The sequence below is a fragment of the Ranitomeya variabilis genome, chromosome 5 (assembly GCF_051348905.1).
Source record: "Ranitomeya variabilis isolate aRanVar5 chromosome 5, aRanVar5.hap1, whole genome shotgun sequence".
NCBI classification, from domain to species: Eukaryota; Metazoa; Chordata; class Amphibia; order Anura; family Dendrobatidae; genus Ranitomeya; species Ranitomeya variabilis.
The window spans coordinates 514217765-514241626 of record NC_135236.1 but is presented as its reverse complement, the minus strand read 5'-3'; positions in this window follow the sequence as shown (position 1 = coordinate 514241626).

Sequence of the window (23862 nt, the reverse complement as noted above, 5' to 3'; positions counted from 1 at the left end):
ATGAAGTGCTAATGGGGTCAGGACCTTACCCTTCTTATAATCCGTAGAAGCCAAATTAATTGTTGACAAGTGCTTCTGTGCCCGTCTCCTCAACTCCTGCGAGGCTTGACCAACGTAGACTTTCTGACAAGGGCAGATAATTGCATAGATGACAAAGCTGGACCTGCAATTGACATATTGATAAAGAGGGTGGTCAGTCTTATCAAAAGGATTGGAAAAATAATCCCTAGTTGGAGGCACATATGGACAGATAACACAGTCCCCACAAGGGAAGCAGCCAAAAAGGCGAATACCTCGATTTAATTTAGTGACCGGCCGTGAAAAATGACTCCTTGTGAGCAGGTCCTGAAGATTCGGGGCCCTACTGGCAGTCAGCAACGGTTTAGGGCTCACACAAGAAGATGTTTGGGCATCCAAAGTGAGGATATCCCAGTTTTTGCCAAGAATCTGTCTCACCTCATTCCAATTCGTGCTGTAAGCTGTGACGAATCTAACGAAAGAATCCTGTGGGCGAGAGTGTGGCACCAAAAGAGCCGCTTGATCAGATGCTTTGGCACGTTGGAATGCCTTAGATATTGTCCTGCGAGGATATCCTCTCTGGTGGAACCTCATAGTCAGATCTCTGGATTGTTCCTTGAAGCCTGCATCTGTACTACAATTCCTGCGAGCCCGCAGGAATTGTCCCACCGGAATGCCTGTCCGAGTATGAAGGGGATGAAAGCTCTGGAATTGCAAAAGATTATTCGTTGCCGTAGGTTTACGGTAAAGCTCTGTCACCAATCTGCCACCATCAATCGCAATTTGAAGATCTAAAAACACAGCTGAATCAGAGGAACAAGAATATGTGAGAAAAATATTCAATGAATTGTTGTTAAGTTCACTGAGAAATTGAACACATGCTGCTTCAGAACCTACCCAAATAAAGAATACATCGTCGATAAAACGATACCAATGTTTAATATGGTCTTTAAATCCTGAAGAACAAAAGACAACGGTCTCCTCCCACCATCCAAGAAAGATGTTTGCGTAGGCCGGTGCGCAGCGTGCGCCCATGGCCACGCCGGACACTTGCTTATAGTACGTTCTGTCAAAAAGAAAGAAATTATGATACAAGATGAATCTAAGCAGGTCCAGAATGAATGAGTCATGTAGGCGGTTACTGCCGTCAAGACGGTCAAGAAAAAACTCCAATGCCTGGATACCCTGTGTATGGTTGATATTGGAGTATAAAGACTCTACATCACATGTGACAAGGAGTTCTTGGCCAGTCAAAGTGATACTGTGGCATGCGCGGATGAAATCTGATGTATCTTTAATAAAAGATGGTAATGCAGCGGCAATAGGTTGAATAAAAAAATCAACATATGTGCAGGCCCGTTCACACATACTCCCGATGCTGGACACTATCGGTCGGCCAGGTGGTTTACAAACATCCTTGTGCACCTTCGGCAAGAGGTAAAAAGTAGAAGTAACAGGATTCTCACACCACAAAAATTTCCATTCGCTAGCTGTAATAATGCCCATAGAAGCTGCCTGACTGATCAATTTATGTAGTTTCTCAAAAAAAAACTCAGTTGGATCCGAGGGCAGCCTAACATAGAGTTGTTTATTGTTCAGCTGTCTGTGGGCTTCCTCTAAATAGAGCTGTGTGGGCCATAACACCACATTCCCACCTTTATCAGCTTCCCTGATAATAAAGGAATTATTATTTTTCAGGGATTTGATAGCTTTTCTCTCCTGTACAGAAAGATTATGTACGTTACCAGTTGTGGAGGGAAGATGGAGAATATCCCTTTTTGTTAATTCAAAAAAGAATTTCACCGCTGGAACCAAAGAGAAGGAAGGGGCGGTGGTAGACTTGTTTTTGTGTGGAAATTTTTTCCTACCTGTTGTAGTTATATTTTCATCCAATAGGTCCAGGAGATCCTGGAAAACTTGCTCATCTTGAGAAGATGACGTTTGGATTGTGTCCGGTTGCTTATGGATGACCTGTAGGATGAGCTTCCTGCAAAATAAATACAAATCTTTCACAAGATCAAATTTGTCCGAAGTTTGAGTGGGAGAAAAAGACAAACCCCTCTGTAATACAGAGCATTCAGCCGGTGACAAAGTATGATCAGATAGATTAATAATTTGTAATGTTGAGCATTGTGCCTCAGCCGTAGTGGCATAAGGGTGTGTACCTGAGGATGTATCTAGCGCGGTCTGGTCTTGTACGTCCGGCGGTAAGGTGAACCCGGACCCCTCCGATTGGGTTGGCGCTTTCTTAGCTTTCTGATGTTTCCGGCCCCGTCTGGTCCTGTATCGAGGTCGCTGCCCCCCGAGGACAAAAAATCACTTGAGCTTGTGGCACCAGTCAAAGTCCCAGAGGTTGCAGATGAAAGATGAGAAGTTTGGACTGTGCGAGAATTGCCTGTGTGCCTCCAACGAAAAGCCCTCTGATTATCAAAGTCTATCCGATCTCTCTGAAATTTTTTGTGTTTGCGGTCAATAAACTCCTTCTCAAATTTGTCTATTATATCTTTGAGTTTCAATTTAAAAGGCATAACAAATTGCACCTCATCAAAAGTACTTAATCTATTTTCCAAATCTCTTATATTTTGTTTGGTGGATCCAAGGAGCTGTCTATCATGTTCGAGGAGCATATTAATTAAGATGCCAGAACATTGCAATAGTACTTTTTCCCATATAGTTTGGAAAGTAGAAGATGGTTCCCAGGCTGGGAAAATCTGTACACGTAAACCCCGTGGAACTATTCCCACCCTTAAATATTCTTCCAGGGTTCTGATGTTCCACCACAGGCGCACTGCTAATTTGTTAGCCGTTGTCAAATCTAAAGAAAGTTTAGAAAAGTCTGAGTCATGAATTACTGGTATGGAGTTAGAAAATAGATTGGAAGATTGGGAATGCCACGCAGCCTCTCTAGCATCCCAATCCATGGCAATGAACACAACAACAACCGGTAACAAACAAAACCAATTAATAAACCACAAATAAATGTATCTGTATAACTATCAAAACTCCCACTGGAGTATAATAAATAAGCCGTGTGCTACCCGCCAAAGAGAAGAAACACCCCCATGGGAAGAGGTGTGTAAAGGACAACTGAAGATAAAAATAATGGCGGGTGCTCCACTTGGGACATAGAGGATAATATAATGGAACAGCAGGGTGCTACATTAAGCATGGAAGGGCAAATAGAGTAAAAAAAAAAGGAAAAGCACCAATGCACTGAAACATGCACACCTGCTACAAGTCTTGTGACAAAATATAAAGAACAATTTTTATTGCAAGCAAAAACACATTACAACCATAAAATCATTTAAAAACAGTACCGAAGTACAAAACACCCCCAAACATCAATGTATATAATTGGCAAAAAATGCGCAAACACACGCTATCTGTCCAGTGCTAATGGACTAAATATACATGAACCAGTATCACATAATACAGGGTAAATAAGCATGAATTATGCAACAATAATAACAATAGCCATAACCCAAGACAAGCCCTATACATACCACATGATAGGCGTCCCTATATGTGTCTTAAATAATATGGGGAATGTCCCTGGCCCTGAAAAGATGAATGAGTGCCGCAGCGGAAAAATTCTCACAGCGTGCAAGCCTGCAAATCATCCCTGGGAACCACACAAGATGAAAAAGGGAGGGTGAAAGACAATCAGGTAGATATATCAAACCTGAAGCTTGGTGACATGGCCGGTATGGCAGAGTGGACCACAGGGAAAGCAGGGAATAACAAGTCATATAAAGCGGGCACTTACGTGAATGTGTTACTTTCCCTGACGAAGCTGCTCTTCAGCAGCGATACGCGTGGGATCTGCCCACACCCCACATCTCGGCCCTGACTTGCATGGGTGTTTTTGGTACATTTTTCTTGGATGCCTTTTTGCAGGCACTGTTTATTGCTTGTTATTCCCTGCTTTCCCTGTGGTCCACTCTGCCATACCGGCCATGTCACCGAGCTTCAGGTTTGATATATCTACCTGATTGTCTTTCACCCTCCCTTTTTCATCTTGTGTGGTTCCCAGGGATGATTTGCAGGCTTGTACGCTGTGAGAATTTTTCCGCTACGGCACTCATTCATCTTTTCAGGGCCAGGGACATTCCCCATATTATTTAAGACACATATAGGGACGCCTATCATGTGGTATGTATAGGGCTTGTCTTGGGTTATGGCTATTGTTATTATTGTTGCATAATTCATGCTTATTTACCCTGTATTATGTGATACTGGTTCATGTATATTTAGTCCATTAGCACTGGACAGATAGCGTGTGTTTGCGCATTTTTTGCCAATTATATACATTGATGTTTGGGGGTGTTTTGTACTTCGGTACTGTTTTTAAATGATTTTATGGTTGTAATGTGTTTTTGCTTGCAATAAAAATTGTTCTTTATATTTTGTCACAAGACTTGTAGCAGGTGTGCATGTTTCAGTGCATTGGTGCTTTTCCTTTTTTTTTTACTCTATTTGCCCTTCCCATGCTTAATGTAGCACCCTGCTGTTCCATTATATTATCCTCTACGTCTCAAGTGGTGCACCCGCCATTATTTTTATCTTCAGTTATACAAGTTATTGACACCAGTTTTCTGGAAAAAAAATAGTTACCTACAGGCCAGCTATTTTAAACAGGGGTTTGGCCATCACAGCGATCACATCTGAGTGCGCAGAAAATTCTTTCATTTTTGGGGTACTGTAAAATTTAGTTGTAGTGTCTTTTACAAGTTATTGACACCAGTTTGCTGAAAAAAAAATAGTTACCTACAGGGCATTTATTTTAAACAGGGGTCTGGCAGTCACAGCGATCACATCTGATTCCGCATGGGTTTTGAGGTGTGTCCAAACTTGTGGCAGCTCTTGCATTCACTGCATAAGCAAACAGTATGGGTGCCCCCACCCCCATTTGGCCCCACGCCCCCTTTTGGGACCCCCAGTATGGAGTGTGCTGCTTTCCCATGTAACCTTCCATCCCATGGTATCTCTCGACCTGTCCATCAGTTCATCGGGATTCCCGGGATCACCCTGGGCAACCCAAGTGTGTGCGAGCCTCTGCAGGGAGTTCACAAAACCATCCTTCACCATCCGTTCTACCATCTGCGCAGGCATAGAGGACTCTGGCTGCATTCACTTCTGGACCAGGTGCAACAGGTCAAACATTTGGGAGCGCAGTGGTTAGTCTGGATGATACGCCAACGTTGAACCCTCTGGGCCCTGACAGTCATTGTTACCCCCAAGGGTGCAAGAATCTCTATTTTTAGCTTGCCATACTCTTTAGCGTCCTGCAAAGCTAAATCATAGTATGCTTTCTGTGGTTCCCCCACCAAGTATTGCACCAGTACCTCTGTCCACTGCTCTGGCGAGAATTTCTCCATCGGCCATTTCAAGTAACATCTGGAAAGCCTCAACTTTGCAATTCTTCATTGAAGAATCTTCAGCCTCAACAATGCAGTTCTCCACTGCACGTTGTTCAGCTTCAGTATTGCAATTCTCCAGTGCAGGTTCTTCACCCTCAACACTGCAATTCACTGCAGGTTCTTCAGGCTTAACACTACAATTCTCCACTTGCAGGCCTTCAGCCCCAACACTGCAATTCTCCACTGCAGGTTCTTCAGGCTCAACACTGCAATTCTCCACTGCAGGTTCTTCAGGCTCAACACTGCATTTTTCACTGCCGGGTCATCATCCTCAACACTGCAATTCACTGAAGGTTCTTCAGCTCCAATGTTTCAATTCTCCAGTGTAGGTTCTTCAGCCTCAACACTGCAATTCTCCACTGCAGGTTCTTCAGGCTCAACCCTGCAATTTTCCGTTGCCAGGTCTTCAGCCTCAACATTGCAATTCTCCACTTTAGGTTCTTCAGGCTTAACACTGTAATTTTCCACTGCCAGGTCTTCATCTTCAACACTGAAATTCAATGCAGGTTCTTCAGCTTCAATTTTGCAATTCTCCACTGCAGGTTCTTCAGGCTCAACACTGCCGGGTCTTCAGCCTCAACAGTGCAAATCTCCACTGCAGGTTTTTCAGGCTCAACAATGTAATTCTCCACTGCCGGGTCTTCAGCCTCAACAGTGCAATTCTCCACTGCCGGGTCTTTGGCCTCAACATTGTAATTCAATGCATAGACAAACAGTATGGGAGTATTAAATTCCTAATAATGTGAACATTGCTTTCAGGTGGCCATCCTGTGCGTCTGTTAAAAGGGTTATTGGGGTGTGTCCACGTTTGGGGAAGGCCTTGCATTCACTTCAAGGGCAAACAGAATGGGAGCACCAACTTCCTAATAATGGGAATGTTGCTTTCAGGTGGCACTCATTTACATCTGATCAAAGGGTTATTTGGGTGTGTCCACATTTGGGGAAGGCCTTGCATTCACTTCATGGGCAAACAGTATGGGAGTATCAACTTCCTAATAATGGGAACATTGCTTGCAGGTGGCCATCCTGTACATCTGTTCAAAGGGTTATTGGGGTGCGTCCACATTTGGGGAATGCCTTGCATTAACTTCATGGGTAAAGAGTATGGGAATATCAACTTCCATTGACAGGACACATATCCCCATTTTAAAATGGAGTGGCAGGTAGGATATCTGACAGCAGCTCCATTCATTCTCTTTTGGGCTTCTAGAAAAAAACAAGTGCAGCCACTGAGGGAATGAATAGATTAGTGGTCAAGTTGAATATGCCACTCCAGTCTAATGGGAATAAAAAGTTCCACATTTTGATGAATGGGTCCAAGCAGTCAGACCCCCACCAATCAATATGTTATCACTTATCCTGTGGATAGGTGATTACTTTTTCCCCAGGAAACCCCTGTAATTGCATCTCTTCCACTGTGTTCCAAGTATCTAATCTCTAATGGAAATAAAGAATCTTCTCCTAATTAATATCAGAGAGAACAAATGACCACCATAAACAACACAATCCTATATACTAAGACAAATACCTCCAAATACAGGAAGAAATACAACCACACCATGACCAGACCACACATGACCACACCACATAATGACCAAATAATATTACATACAAAAGACAAATACTGCCACACCATGACCAGACCACAAATTACCACCACATAGTGACCGAATACTACAATACTGAATGTGAATACAAACCACAATACTAACAACACTGTTATTATCACAAGTGACATTATACACAGGAGCTCTGTATATAGTGTCAGTATACAAGTAATACAGTGATCACCAGTGACATTATACACAGGAGCTCTGTATATAGTGTCAGTGTACAAATAATGCAGTGATCGCTGGTGACATTATACACAGGAGCTCTGTATATAGTGTCAGTGTACAGGTAATACAGGGATCGCTAGTGATATTATACACAAGAGCTCTGTATATAGTGTCAGTGTATAGGTAATACAGTGATCAATAGGGACATTATACACAGGAGATCTGAGTATAGTGTCAGTGTACAGATAATACAGTGATCACCAGTGACATTATACACTGGTGCTCTGCACACAGTATATAGTGTGCGTGTACATGTAATACACTGAATCACCAGTGACGTCTGTAATTGAAGTCCTTCATCTTCGCTTTTCTTCTTTAACCAGCACAAACCACCATCACTTCTTCCAGCCAGGACTCGATCTCTACAAAAAATAACACAGTCATCAATAGCTGATCACTTCCAGAGCACTTTCCCCACTTTTGCCCCTGACTTCTACAATACATCAGATGAAGAAGAAAAGCGACATAGTACCGCCCTGCACAGTAACAGGACCTCCCTTTTATTCCCTCCATGGAAAAGCGTTTCCTAAAAAATAAATTATATTACAGTAGTAATAATGTCCCTCATTGGACCCTAAAATAGTTATGTTCGCCACTTGTTACCACAAACTAATATAGCATGTTGCTCATTCTGGCCCCCAAACAGTAATTAAGTCCCTCATCCTGGCCCCCTTTATTTAATAATCTCACTCAGCCTGGTTCCCTATAATTTATAATATGCCCCAGCCTGGCCACCTATAATTTATAATATGCCCCAACCTAGCCCCCTTAATTTTATACTATGCCCAAGCCTGGCCCCCTATGTCCCTTGTCCAGCCTGGCCCCCAGATATCCATCTCGCTTCCCCAGCTATACTTAATGGCCCTTAATGTCCCTTGTCCTGCCCCATCATATATCTCTCCTGGACCCCATATATCCATCTCTTGTACAGTCCCCCCATTTATCCATGCTGGCGCCACATATATGCAACCTGCCCTCCATATATACATCCTACCCCCATATATATGCATCCTGGTACCTTGTCTTGTCCCCCTCCCCCATATATCCATCTTGCCCCCCCATATATATACATCCTGGTTGTACCATACAGTATATACTGTATGTATCCTGGTTCCCCATATATCCAGCCGGGTACCTTGTCTTGCCCCACCCATTATATGCATCCTGGCCCCCCATATATATGCATCCTGGTCCCTTGTCCTGCCCCTCCCATATATCCATCCTGACCACCCATATATATGCATTCTGACTCCCTATATATCCATATTGGGGCTCCAAATATCGATCCTGGTCCCTTGTCCTGCCCCCATATATCCATCCTGGCACCCTATATCTCCATCCTGGCTCCCCATATGTATCCATCCTGGTCCCTTATCCTAACCCTCCGTATATCCATCCTGCCCCCAATATGTATCCATCTGGCCCCTTGTCCTGCACCCCTATATCTCCATCCTGCACCCCATATCTATGCTTCAGGCCCCTTGTCCTCTCCTTCCATATGTATCCATCCAGCCCCTTGTCCTGCCCCCATATGTATCCATCCTAGCCCCCCCATATGCATCCATCCTGACAACCCCTGTGTATCCATCCTGGCTCTCCCATGTGTATGCATCCGAGCCTCTTGTCCTGTTCTTGGCTCCCCATATGTGTATCCATCCTGTCCCCATATGTGTTTCCATCCTGGCCCCCTTATGTGTATCCATCCTGGCCCCCTAGATGTGTATCCATTCTGCCCCCTGTATTTGTATCCATCCTGTTCCCCTTCCCCCATATGTGTGTCCATACTGGCCCCTATGTGTATCTGCAGCGCCCCAGAGTCCTGGTCGTTGCAGTACTGTGGCTCCGCCGCTAAGGGGGGCTATGGTACATCTGATGGCACTGAAGGAGTTCATCTGACCAGGTATCACAGACACAAATACATTTCACAGTCTGGCCTCCAGGGGGAGCTAAGGGTACTATTCATAAGGCCACTCCTCACAGTCTGGTAAAACTGGGGGTTAGATAGGAATTTAGACAGAAAGCTGACTGGGTTGGAACCAGGCAACACCTTGTGGCAGAGGGTGTTGTAGGGGAAGATTCAGAGGGGTCCCTGTCAGGGGTGGGATCCTGACAGAGGCCTAGCAACCAGAGAGAACGTTACGGGACCGTGCCTGCACGATATAGCGGCGGTACCCCAAGAAAGGATAAGAAGTGAAGTTTATTGTGCTGAGTGAGAAACGAGATCAACGCAACAAGGAGAATACCAGTAGGAGTCGTGCTGTAAGACGAGGCAACATCCTATTGAGGCGCATAACCGGTGGCCGGAACGCCGAGGAAGTATAGAGCTCCAGGCCAAACTTCAAACCTACGGCAGGACAGTCAGTTACAGGCGGGCTGTCTCACCCAGACCCAGGAAGACACAGGGGGGTAACAACAGGAGTGGGGCGCCGCTGGAGTCCCGGAAAAGCTCCGAGCCTCCCCATCATACGGGTGCGTCCTAACCGTAAGATCAGGGGGACGTAGAGGGAGAACATCAGAATCGAGTTGTGAGGGAACACGGGAAACAGACACAACAGTTGTGGGTGCTATCCCGTAAGCACAGCAGGGGAGGACCACAACACACAAGCGCAGGAAGGTAGGCACAGATTTCCACCTGCAAAGGGAACTCTGGAGGTGCCATCGGACCGGCCGGACTTGCGCAGCCCTGTTAACCGTATTCCGGATTGAGGACTCAGAAGCCTTCAGTAAAGAGGTAAAGAGACTGCAACCTGGTGTCCTCGTTATTGACCGCGACCAGCACTACACCGCACCATAACATCAGCACCATACCATCACCTTTCATTGTGCGCCCCTCAGCAGGGTCACGGACCGGGTCTAGCCACCGTGAAAACCCCAGAGCAGAGACTCAGAGGCCCAGTATCGGGTACCCCTCGGCCCTGCGGCAGTGGCGGCGCTACATATCCATCCTGGTCCCTCTTCCTGCCCCCCATATATCCATCGTGGCCCCCATATGTATCCATTCAGCCCCTTGTCCTGCACCTCATATCTTCATCCTGGCCCCCCATATGTATCCATCATACCACTTGTCCTGCCCTTCCATATGTATCCATCTGGCCCCTTGTTCTGCCCCCATATATTGCCATCCTGGCCCCTCATATGTATCCATCCTGGCCCCATGTGTATCCATCTTGGACCCTTGTCCTGCCCTTAGCCGCATATGTGTATCCATCCTGGCTCCCCCTATGTGTATCCATCCTGACCCCCCCATATGTGTATCCATCCGGGCTCCCCATATGTGTATCCATCCGGGCTCCCCATATGTGTGTCGATCCTGGCCCCCTGTATGTGTATCCATCCTGGCCCCTGTATATGTATCCATCCTGGCCCCCCGTAAGAGTATCCATCCTGGCCCCCTTCCCCCATATGTATATCCATCCTGGCCTCCTTCCCCCTGTATGTATATCTATCCTGGCCCCTTTCCTCCCATATGTATATCCATCCTCTCCCCCTTCCCCATGTGTGTATCCATCCTGGCCGCCTTTCCTCGTATGTATATCCATCCTGGCCCCCCTCCCCCAGTATGTGTATCCATCCTGACCTCCTTTCCCCAGTATGTCTATCCATCCTGGCCTCTTTCTCCTTGTATGTATATCCATCCTGGCCCCCTTTCCCCAGTATGTGTATCCATCCTGGCCCCCTTCCCTCTGTATGAGAGAGAGAGGGAAAAAAACATTCCTCTTACCTCCCTGCACTCTCCCATTGCAGGTCAGCATGCTCATAGTAAAATAGCCGTGGACATAGCAGAGGCCGGCTGTGAATGTGTGCACCCCTCACATGTGGCACATGATATTGAAGTTATATGCCGGTGATGACGTGCGCACACTTGCCAGTATCTATCCGGATGCGCCAAAGAGGTTTAAGTATGCTGCGTGCACGCTCCTCTTCACATATGCGGCCTGTGCTTTTAACGGGCCCATGCCCCCAAAACGCAGACTTTTTTTACCCCATGTCCTCCTCATCTCCTTCACACAGCCAAGGGCCCACTGGGGATTTCCCCGGACCCCGCCAGGCCAGACTGACTCTGCGTATGTGTGTCCATCCTGGCCCACTTCTGCCCATATGTATATCCATCCTGGCCCCCTCCCCCCATATGAGAAAGAGAAAAAAAAAATTCCTCTTACCTGCCTGCGCTCCTGGCAGCGTCCTCCCCTTCTGCAGGTCGGTGCGCTCTTAGTAAAATGGCCTCCGACAGAGCTGAGGCAGGCGGTGAATGTGTGCTCCCATCGCATGTGGCGCATGACACTGACGTCATATGCCGGTGATGATGGGCGTACATTTGCCAGTCCCAATCAAGACGCACGCGGCAGTGGTTCAGGTAATGAATGCTGTGTGCGCGCGCCCCTGCACATATACGGCCAGCACTTTTAAAGGGCCCGTGCCCCTAAAAAATGCAGACCTTTTTGCCCTCATCTCCTCCTCCTCTCCTTCCCACAGCCAAGGGCCCACCAGGTACCTCTCTGGTACCCCGCCAGGCCAGACCAACCATGTTGTCATTTAGTGGCGGTGAAATTCAGCAATGTACAGAGCTCATGCAAAAAAATGTTTTCTTTGACAAATGTGATACAGCAGGCTATATCTAGGTTTGAAATTGTTTTGAGCATATATTCTATTGTATACAGGCCTCATCCACAGTAAAAAAAAATACTTTCTTCTATTAATAACGTTATACAGCAGGCTAGATGTCAGTTTGAAACACTGTACACTACGGTAACTGTCATTACGAGCCCCAAACTTTTAAGTTCTGGTCCACTCATCTCTGGTTACTTTCCATTACCATCCAATTCAATGGTGAGGTCAATCTATGTTTTTGGAGAACTCTTTTAGGTTTAAGAACTCAGTCAGATGCCCATGAGTTAAGTATTTAATCTATCTGTGTTTTTCATGGAAAGATCACATACCCGATATATCCTATTGAGCTGTCACATATTTGCGTTTTGGAGTCATGTCTGTTTTTTTTAACATTAAAGATGAAAATTACTCAGGCAAGCCTATTGATCAGTGAAATGCCATCCATGTGATATTTGTGATTAACATTGTAATAGGTAGGAGAAGATTTATGTTTTTGTTTTTTTTCATCATTAAGGAAATAACACACTGACCCATTGATGAAAATCAGATCCAAAGTACTGATGAACAAGGGTTTGTGTTTTTATGTGTGAGAAAAATCATGAATATCTGAATGAGGCTTTAAGCTAAGTTCCTGGAATGTGTACATGGTGCATTTTTTAACACTGCATATCACTGTGCAAGAAATGCAGCATCTTTTGGTGAATGGGATTTAGAGAAATCTCATGCCCACTGTGCTTTTTATTTTTACACAGCGGAAACGGAGTTGCGGTGCATGTTGTAAATCTGCAACATGTCAAGTTTTCTTGGTGCAAATATGAATTTTATTTACGGATTTTCCCCATAGACTTGATTGCGATGAGGAACATCTACTTTTGAAACGCAATGAAAATGAATGTAATCTGCCTATTTCTTTACCAAAAAAAATGTTATTAAAGCTAATTAACAGGACATATCGAAAACAAAGGCGTTTTATTTAAAATGTGACTTACCAAAAAGGGACAAAAACTGTATCTGAAAAACACTATAAGATTGAGTGTGAGGCTAGTGTCCCGCAATGAGATTTTGGTGTTTTTTAAGCCTGTGTATTTTCACTGCATTAAAAAGAATGATGTTTTACAGGTCCAAAAAAGTGGCTGGAATTTATAGAAATCTCATGCCCGCTGTTCCTTTCTTTAGAATGTATTAACTGATCTGCGGTGTGATTTTGAAATGTGCAACACATCAATTTCTCCTGGGAATATGTTCAATTTTATGTGCAGATGTTCCCGATAAAATTGCATCAGATGCAGGTAAATAACAAGTGTCTTTAGTGCATTTCAGTTGCGGAAAAGCACTAAACATGCATATAATCTTCATATGACTATGTCAATAAAATATTGTCGCAGCCAAATACCAGGAAATATAAAAAAATGCAGATTTGCATGACATACCAAAAGATACAAAAAACCACATTGCCAAAAACACAATAAAAATGTATGTAAAAATTGCACTAAAATGTAATTAAAATCGGCAAATGACCTAATTTACCTAATAGGTGCAGAAATGCTGTAGAAATCTGGAAAATCAAGAATTCACCAAATAATCATCATGATAACATAGCCTGAAAAAAGTACTCAAAAACTCAATGAACAAATGCAAATAATCTAATTTATATAATTAGCGCAGAAATGCTGTAAAAAATCTGCAACATCAATATATACTCATAATAATAATAAAAATAATTTTTATTTATATAGCGCCAACATATTCCGCTGCGCTTTACAACTTATAGAGGGACTTATACAGACAATAGACATTACAGCATAACAGAAATCACAGTTCAAAACAGATACCAGGAGGAATGAGGGCCCTGCTCGCAAGCTTACATCCTATGAGGAAAAGGGGAGACACGAGAGGTGGATGGTAACAATTGCTTTAGTTATTTGGACCAGCCATAGTGTAAGGCTCGGGTGTTCATGTAAAGCTGCATGAACCAGTTGACAGCCTAAGTGTGTAGCAGTACAGACACAGAGTGCTATTAACTGCAAAAAGTGTATGAGAACATGATGCGAGGAACCTGATTATGTTTTTTATTTTTTTATTTATTTTTGTTTATTAGGCCACACAGGGATAGTTAGGGTAATGCATTGAGGCGGTAGGCCAGTCTGAACAAACGCGTTTTTAGGGCACGCTTAAAACTGTGGGGATTGGGGATTAATCGTATTAACCTGGGTAGTGCATTCCAAGGAATCGGCGCAGCACGTGTAAAGTCTTGGAGACGGGAGTGGGAGGTTCTGATTATTGAGGATGCTAACCTGAGGTCATTAGCGGAACGGAGGGCACGGGTAGAGTGATAGACTGAGACCAGAGAGGAGATGTAGGGTGGTGCTGAGCCATGGAGTGCTTTGTGGATGGGTAAGACAATCACTGGTGTTTTCTAAGAAGGTCGGCGTGAAAGCAGGAGAAGAGGTGTATAATTGGGTATTGTCAGCATAGAGATGGTACTGGAAACCAAATCTACTGATTGTTTGTCCAATAGGGGCAGTATACAAAGAGAAGAGGAGGGGGCCTAGGACTGATCCTTGAGGAACCCCAACAGTAAGGGGAAGGGGAGAGGAGGAGGAACCAGCAAAACATACAGTGAAGGATCGATCATAGAGATAGGAGGAGAACCAGGAGAGAACGGTGTCCTTGAGGCTGATGGAGCGGAGCATAGTGAGGAGGAGCCGATGATCGACAGTGTCGAATGCTGCGGAGAGATCCAAGAGAATTAGCATGGAGTAGTGACCATTAGATTTAGCTGTTAGTAGGTCATTAGAGACTTTAGTGAGGGCAGTTTCAGTCGAGTGTAAAGAGCGGAAGCCAGATTGAAGAGGGTCGAGAAGAGAGTTATCTGAGAGATAGCGGGTAAGACGGGAGTGGACTAGGCGTTCGAGGAGTTTAGAGATGAAGGGAAGATTAGAGACAGTTCTATAATTAGCGGCACAATTTTGGTCGAGGGAGGGTTTTTTAAGTAATGGATGTATGATGGCATGCTTAAATGAGGAGGGAAAAATACTGGAAGTGAGGGAAAGGTTGAATATTTTTGTTAGGTGAGAGGTGACAGCCGGGGAAAGGGACTGGAGGAGATGTGACGGAATGGGGTCACTGGTGCAAGTGGACAGGCGAGAAGATGCAAGGAGCCTGCTTACTTCTTCTTCTGTAACTGGTTCAAAGTCAGAGAGTGAACTAGATGCAGTGGGGGAGGGAGGACAGTGCATGGTATGAAGAGATTGGGAGATGATTTCCTGTCGAATGTGGTCAATTTTTTCTTTGAAGTAATTGGCCAGATCGTCAGCGCGGAGATCCGTGGTTGGGGCCTGCTCTCTTGGGTTGAGTAGGGACTGGAAAGTGTCGAAGAGACGTTTAGGGTTATTGGACAGCAAGGTGATGAGGGTGTTGAAATAGGTTTGTTTGGAGAGGTGAAGGACAGAGTTGTATGTTTTTAGCATGAACTTATAATGGATGAAATCTTCGGGTAGATTAGATTTTATCCACAGACGTTCGGTGCACGTGGAGCACCACTGCAGGAAACGTGTTTGCAGCGTGTGCCACGGTTGTCGCCGTCTGTGTTGAGTTGTTCTATGTATAGGAGGTGCAGCTTCATCCAGGGCACTTTGCAGGGTTTGATTGTAATGCTTCAGAGCAGAATCAGGACATGAGATGGAGAAGATTGGGGCCAATGAGGACTGCAAGTTCTTCATAAGTTTCTGGGTGTTAATGGCCTGTATGTTTCTATAAGTGTGGAAAGTGGGGGTCACCTGAGCGGGATGGCAGTTCTTGATAGAGAATGAAAGAAGGTTGTGGTCAGAGAGCGGGAGAGGGGAGTTTGTGAAATCATCCAGTGAGCAAAGCCGGGAGAAAACCAAGTCAAGGGAGTTTGCATCTTCATGCATTGGAGAGTTAGTATGCTGCGAGAGGCTGAAAGAGGAGGTTAGAGATAAAAGGTTAGCAGCAGATGGGGAGAGGGGAGAAGCAATGGGGATGTTGAAATCACCCATGATGAGGGTGGGGGTGTCACAGGAGAGAAAGTGTGGAAGCCAGGTGGCAAAGTGATCCATGAACTGATGAGAGGGGCCGGGAGGACGATACACCATCACCACTCGCATGGAGAAGGGGACGTAGAGTCTGACAGCATGGACCTCAAAGGAAGGGAATACAAGTGAGGGTATATGGGGGATTACTTGGAAGGTACATTTGGGTGAAAGGAGCAGACCAACGCCTCCACCTGCTCTGTTGTCTGATCTGGGGGTATGAGAAAAGTGTAGTCCACCATATGAAAGAGCAGCAGCAGCGGTGGTGTCTGACTGCTGGATCCAGGTTTCAGTAAGAGCCAGGATATTAAGAGAATTAGAAAGGAAGAAGTCATGAATGAAGGAGAGTTTATTACACACAGAGAGAGAATTCCAAAGGGCACAATTGAAAGAGACAGAAGGCATGCATGGAATATTAATAAGGTTAGAGGGGTTTCTGGGTGTAGCAATTGGGAGGTTTGACTGGCTATAACATGGGGGGCCGGGGTTTGGAGAGATGTCTCCAGCGACTAGGAGAAGGAGGATAGAAAGAGTGAGCAGATGGTTAAGTGATTTGTGAGAGCGTCTCTTGTGTTGGATGGTGGGACTGAATGGATCTGCGCTGTTAAGCAATGTGACCAGAGCGTGAGTGCTATACATAGGAGAGGCAAGAACAGAGGGGCCGATATGGATGGAGTGTAAAGAGTTTATGCAAGGGCGGTGAATATGAGTGAATGCAGCAGCCAGGATATAGATTATACAAATACATATGGTGAGTATTTGTTCTGTTCCAAATGAATAGGGAATAGGTTTAGATTGTCTTACCTGTCTCCTGCCCTGTTTAACTGCCATGTTATAACTGCTGAATACTTGGAAAAAAATACTTTGAATAAAAGTACACGAATAATAGTGCACGAATGCACCCCTGCATGAATGCATCCCCAAGCTATGTCTACATTTATAGAAGGCTAGCTCTTAGATCTCACCATTTTTTTTTTTTGTCGTTACCAATCAATCTAACTCAGTTGAGACAGCAGGACACAATAAATGTAGTGATCAGATAAACAAATGTCCAGGTCTACAAGGATCATAAACCCCTTTGAAACAGTTATGTGATCTCTCTACATAGGGACAAGCAAAAGTGAGTTAAATATCTATAAACACAAACAAATGCATAATAAGATGACTAACATATATAGATATATGCAGGATTCAATGCCGAAGATAGAATGACTCAGATACCATTCAAGCCGCTTGCTGTCAGGGAATGGAGCAATAGACATGCAGGATATTTCAGTTCAGGGAATGAATGATATGTTTACCATTCAAGCCGCTTGCTGTCAGGGAATGGAGCAATAGACATGCAGGATATTTCAGTTCAGGGAATGAATGATATGTTTACCTGTATGAAGAGAAGAGAGATGCTTGTTATATTCTGCCATGTTATAACTGCTGAATACTTAGAAAAAAATACTTTGAATAAAAGTACACGAATAATAGTGCACGAATGCACCCCTGCACTCATCATGAGAAGTTAGCCCAAAAAGGTCTGGTCTATTGCCAGTAAGACCTTCAGCATGTCATCTAAACCTATCACTTTAGAAGGAACATAGAACAGTTTCTGGTGCGGTATATACACTGTGTGATCAATTATTAGGCAAGTTGTATTTTAGAGGATTATTTTTATTATAGATCAACAACTATGTTCTCAATCAACCCAAAAGACTCATAAATATCAAAGCTTAATATTTTTGGAAGTTGGAGTGTTTTTTTTTAGATTTGGCTTTCTTAGGAGGATATCTGTTTGTGCAGGTAACTATTACTGTGCAGAATTATTAGGCAACTTAATAAAAACCAAATATATTCCCATCTCACTTGTTTATTTTCACCAGGTAAACCAATATCACTACACAAAATTTAGAAATAAACATTTCTGACATGCAAAAACAAAACCCCAAACAAGATATGTTTGTGATCAACATTGCGTGCAGCAGCCACCACAGCCTCCCAGACACTGCTCCGAGAGGTGTGCTGTTTTCCCTCCCTGTAGATCTCACATTTTATGAGGGACCACAGGTTTTCTATGGGGTTCAGATCAGGTGAACAAGGGGGCCATGTCATTATTTTTTCTTCTTTGACACCTTTACTGGCGAGTACCCCACCTCCACCTTGCTGGGGTCTGAGTCGGAGTGGAGCTCTCTGCCCTTTACTAATCCAGCCTTTGGCCCATCCATCTGGCCCATCAAGAGTCACTCATATTTCATCCGTCCATAAAACCTTTGAAAAGTCAGTCTTAAGATATGTCTTGGCCCAGTCTTGACATTTTATCTTATCTTTCTTGTTCAAAGGTGGTCGTTTTTCAGTCTTCCTTACCTTGGTCATGTCCCTGAATATTGCACACCTCGTGCTTTTTGTTACTCCAGTAACGTTGCAGCTCTGAAATATGGAAAAACTGGTGGCAAATGGCATCTTGGCAGCTTCACGCTTGATTTTGCTCAATTCATGGGCAGTTATTTTGCACCATTTTTGCCCAACACGCTTCTTGCGACCCTGTTGGCTATTTGCCATGAAACGCTTGATTGTTCGGTGATCACTAGTGTTGAGCATTCCGATACCGCTAGTATCGGGTATCGGCAGATATTTGCGGTATCGGAATTCCGATACCGAGTTCCGATATTTTTGTGATATCGGAAATCGGAATCGGAAGTTCCCAGTGTATGGTTCCCAGGGTCTGGAGGAGAGGAGACTCTCCTTCAGGCCCTGGGATCCATATTCATGTAAAAAATAAAGAATAAAAATAAAAAATATGGATATACTCACCCCTCCGGCGGCCCCGGCTCTCACCGGTCCAAGCGTCTGCCTCCGTTCCTAAGAATGCAGGGAGTCAAGGACCTTCGATGACATCGCGGCTTGTGATTGGTTGCGTGACCGCTCATGTGACCGCTCACGCGACCAATCACAAGCCGCGACGTCATCGAAGGTCCTTCACTCGCTCATTCTTAGGAACGGAGGCTGCCGGTTGCAGCGGTTACAACCAGGCCGCATCAGAGGGTGAGTATATCCCTATTTTTTATTTTTATTCTTTATTTTACACATGAATATGGATCCCAGGGCCTGAAGGAGAGTTTCCTCTCCTTCAGACCCTGGGAACCATCCAGGATACCTTCCGATACTTGTGTCCCATTGACTTGTATTGGTATCGGGTATCGGTATCGGCGATATCCGATATTTTTCGGATATCGGCCGATACAATCCGATACCGATACTTTCAAGTATTGGAAGGTATCGCTCAACACTAGTGATCACGCTTCAAAAGTTTGGCAATTTCAAGACTGCTGCATCCCTCTGCATGGCATCTCACATTTTTGGACTTTTCAGAGCCCGTCAAATCTCTCTTCTGACCCACTTTGCCAAAGGAAAGGAAGTTGCCTAATAATTAAGCACACCTTATATAGGGTTTTCATGTCATTAGACAACACCACTCCTCATTACAGAGATGCACATCACCTGATTTACTTAATTGGTAGTTGGCTCTCAAGCCTGAACTGCTTGGAGTAGGACAACATGTATAAAAAGTATCATGTGATCAAAATACAACTTGCCTAATAATTCTGCACACAGTGTACAGTGGGTACGGAAAGTATTCAGAACCCTTTAAATTTTTCACTCTTAGTTTCATTGCAGCCATTTGGTAAATTAAAAAATGTTCATTTTTTCTCATTAATGTACACTCTGCACACCATCTTGACTGAAAAAAGAAATAGAAATGTAGAAATTTTTGTAAATTTTTTTAAAAAGAAAAACTAAAATATCACATGATCTTAAAAGTATTCAGACTCATTGCTCAAACACTCATATTTAAGTCACATGCTGTCCATTTCCTTGTGATCCTCCTTGAGATGGTTCTACTGTCATTGGAGTCCAGCTGTGTTAAATACAACTGATAGGACTTGATTTGTAAAGGCACACACGTCTCTATATAAGACCTCACAGCTCACAATACATATCAGACGAAATGAGAATCAAATGGTCAAAGGAACAGGTCAAGGAGCTCAGAGACAGAATTTTGGCAAGACACACATGTGGCCAAGGTTACAAAAGAATTTCTGCAGTACTCAAGGTTCATAAGAACACAATGGCCTCCATAATCCTTAACTGGAAGAAGTTTGGGCCCACCAGATGTCTTCCTAGACCTGGCCGTCCAGCCAAACTGAGTAATCATGGGAGAAGAGCCCTTAGTGAGAGAGGTAAAGAATAACCACAAGATCACTGTGGCTGAGCTCCAGAGATGCAGTAGGGAGATGGGAGAAACTTCCACAAAGTCAACTATCACTGCAGCCCTCCACCAATCGGGTCTTTATGACAGAGTGGCCTGACAGAAGCCTCTCCTCAGTGCAAGACATATGAAAGGCCACATAGAGTTTGCTTTAAAGCACACAAAGGACTCCCAGACTATGATAAATAAGATTCTCTGGTCCGATGAGACAAAGATAAAACTTTTTGGTGATAATTCTAAGAGGTATGCATGGAGAACACCAGGAACTGCTCATCATCTGCCCAATACATTACCAACAGTGAAACATGGTGGTGACAGCATCATGCTATGGGGGTGTTTTTCATCTGCAAGGACAGGATGACTGGTTGTTAGGGTTGAGCGACCTTTACTTTTATAAGATCGGGTCGGGTTTCATGAAACCCGAATTTTTCAAAAGTCGGGTCGAGTGAAATCGGCCGATCCTATAAAAAAGTCGGGGTCGGCCGAAACTCGAAACCCAATGCAGTGCATTGGGTTTCCAATGGTTCCCAGGGTCTGAAGGAGCGGAAACTCTCCTTCAGGCCCTGGGATCCATATTTAAGTGTAAAATAAAGAATTAAAATAAAAAATATCGCTATACTTACCCTCTGACGGGCCCTGGTACTAACCGGGAACCTTCCTTCCTTAGAATCAGCCTTCCAGGACCTTGCGGTGATGTTGCGGTGACGTCGCGGCTTGTGATTGGTCGCGCGGCCGCCCATGTGACCGCTGCGCGACCAATCACAAGCCGCGACGTCACCGTGACGTCACCGAAGGTCCTGGAAGGGCTGATTCTTATGAAGGAAGGCTGCCGGAAAGAAGCAGGGCGTGTCCGAGGGTGAGTATATACCTAATAGGAATATACTCACCCTCGGCTTCATTCCGGCAGCCTTCCTTCCTAAGAATCAGCCCTTCCAGGACCTACGGTGACGTCACGGTGACGTCGCGGCTTGTGATTGGTCGCGCAGCGGTCACATGGGTGGCCGCGCGACCAATCACAAGCCGCGACGTCACCGCGACATCACCGCAAGGTCCTGGAAGGCTGATTCTAAGGAAGGAAGGTTCCCGGTTAGTACCAGGGCCCGTCAGAGGGTAAGTATAGCGATATTTTTTATTTTAATTCTTTATTTTACACTTAAATCTGAATTCCGATACCAATTCCCGATATCTTAAACATATCGGGAATCGGTATCGGAATTCAGATTCCAGATTCAGAAGATCGCCGACTTCATGGCCGACCCCACACAGGGGTCGGGTCGGGTTTCATGAAACCCGACTTTGCCAAAAGTCGTCGACTTCTGAAAATTGCCGACCCATTTCGCTCAACCCTACTGGTTGTCATTGAAGGAAACATGAATGTGGCCAAGTATAGAGATATCCTGCATGAAAACCTCTTCCAGAGTGCTGTTGACCTCTGTCTTGGCCAAAGGTTCATCTTCCATCAAGACAATGACCCTAAGCACACAGCTAAAATAACAAAGGAGTGGCTTCAAAACAACTCTGTGACCATTCTTGACTGGCCCAGCCAGAGCCCTGACCTAAATCCAATTGAGCATCTTTGGAGAGACCTGAAAATGGTTGCCCACCAATGTTCCTCACCCAACCTGACGAAACTGGAGAGGATCTGCAAGGAAGAATGGCAGAGGATCCCCAAATCCAGGTGTGAAAAACTTCTTGCATCATTCCCAAGAAGACTCATGGCTGTACTAACTCACATGGGTGCTTCTACTCAATACTGAGCAAATACTTATGACCGTGTGATATTTCAGTTTTTTTTTTTAAATTTGCAAAAATTTCTACATTTCTGTTTTTTTTCAGTCAAGAAAGGGGTGCAGATTGTACATTAATGAAAAAAATGAACATTTTTCAATTTAATGGGCAGCACGGTGGTTCAGTGGTTAGCACTGCACCCTTGCAGCGCTGGAGTCCTGGGTTCAAATCCCCCAAGGACAACATCTGCAAGAAGTTTGTATGTTCTCCCTGTGTTTGCCTGGGCTTTTATGTACTCCTGTTTCCTCCCACATTCCGAAGACATACTGATAGGGAATTTAGATTGTGAGCCCCAATGGGGACAGTGATGGTAATGTATGTGCAAACTGTAAAGCGCTGCGGAATATGTTAGCGCTAAAGAAAAGAAAGAATTTACCAAATGGCTGCAATGAAACAAAGTGAAAAATTTAAAGGGGTCTGAATACTTTATGTTCCCACTGTACATTACAAGCGATGTGTATATGTCTTTCTTGTAACAGTTACATTTCTTACTGCACTTTTAGATTTAATCACACACTTGAACTTTATCAGACATATTTCCTGTTCTGAATAAATACTGTAGTGGTATAGAAAATTAATATAATAATATGAAGCATTAATAAAATCAGTTTCCTTAGAATCGTGAACAGGTGGAATCCATAACATAGAATGTTATAGAAACATGTTACACTATTACGAGTTTTTGTATTATCTTTTCCGGATTGCTCATTTTAAATGGAATGAAGATAACAAAAATGTTTTGCCTCATAGTAAGCATACTGACAGCCAACATAATCCAGAATTCTGCTCCTCTGGATGTGCACAAGTCCAAGAAGATTGGAAGCATTATGCGTCTATCAACTAAATGACAGCTCTCGTCTAAACGTGGTTGTCTCTGTGGATCTGTGGAATGAATGTTCAGCTTTTTTATCTGCAAATGATAACGTTTTGGCCAATATTAGAACATGAATCCTATCATAAAGATATGACGACATTCTTTGATATTGTTTAATATACTTCAGGCATGTATTCCAGGTTCCAAAATGTCTAGGTTTATTGTAATTTGAAAATGTTTGAAAACTAATGTAAGAAGGAAAGTTTATTAACACCTTCCCACATATGACTGTAAATTAACATCCTGGGAAGGGGTCCGCGCGATGGAAAGAGGGCTCAGGAGGAGTTGAACTCCCTCTAAATGTGACAGGTTATAATACATTGACGGCATCCGTCTCTAATAGTAGGAGCTCAGCTATTAGCCATTTAGATGCTGCTGTTATTCTCTGACAATACTGACAGTGGCATATAAATGGAATGTGCGAAAGTACTCTCACACATTGGCTCTCATCGCCCATCCCGTGATGCGATCACAGGAGACTGATGGGTTGCAATGGCAATAGAGGACTCCCTGACGATTCCCATCACTGTCATTCATTAGCTGATGCACCAGTCTTTTCCAATTTTACCACTATAAAACCAATTAATATCCTACACTGAAGTTGCCTTTCAAGTTGTGTTTTTTATGCTTCGTTACACATTGACCAAGTGCAAGCACATCAGGCATTTGTGTAGAAAGGCAAATCTCTTAAATCCACAATTTTCTTTAGGAGAACCATAAGTCAGTTTGTTTTCCTTTTTCAATCTGGTGTAAAATCTCTCTAAGGGTGTTGGCCACTTTTTCTTGTTGATGCAACTTTCCTCTGAAACTGACCAGCACTTCTGTCTATAAAATAACTGCTGATGGAGGATCATGTGACCAGACCTGCTCATCAGCCTTTTCCAATTATAAAACATCTCTCAGGTGCTTTTCTATTTTGTGAGTCTGGACATAAGTGATGTAATGAAAGCTGCACTAACAAGAGACAATGGCCAATCTCTTTTCTCATTTACAGAAATTGGCACTGTTC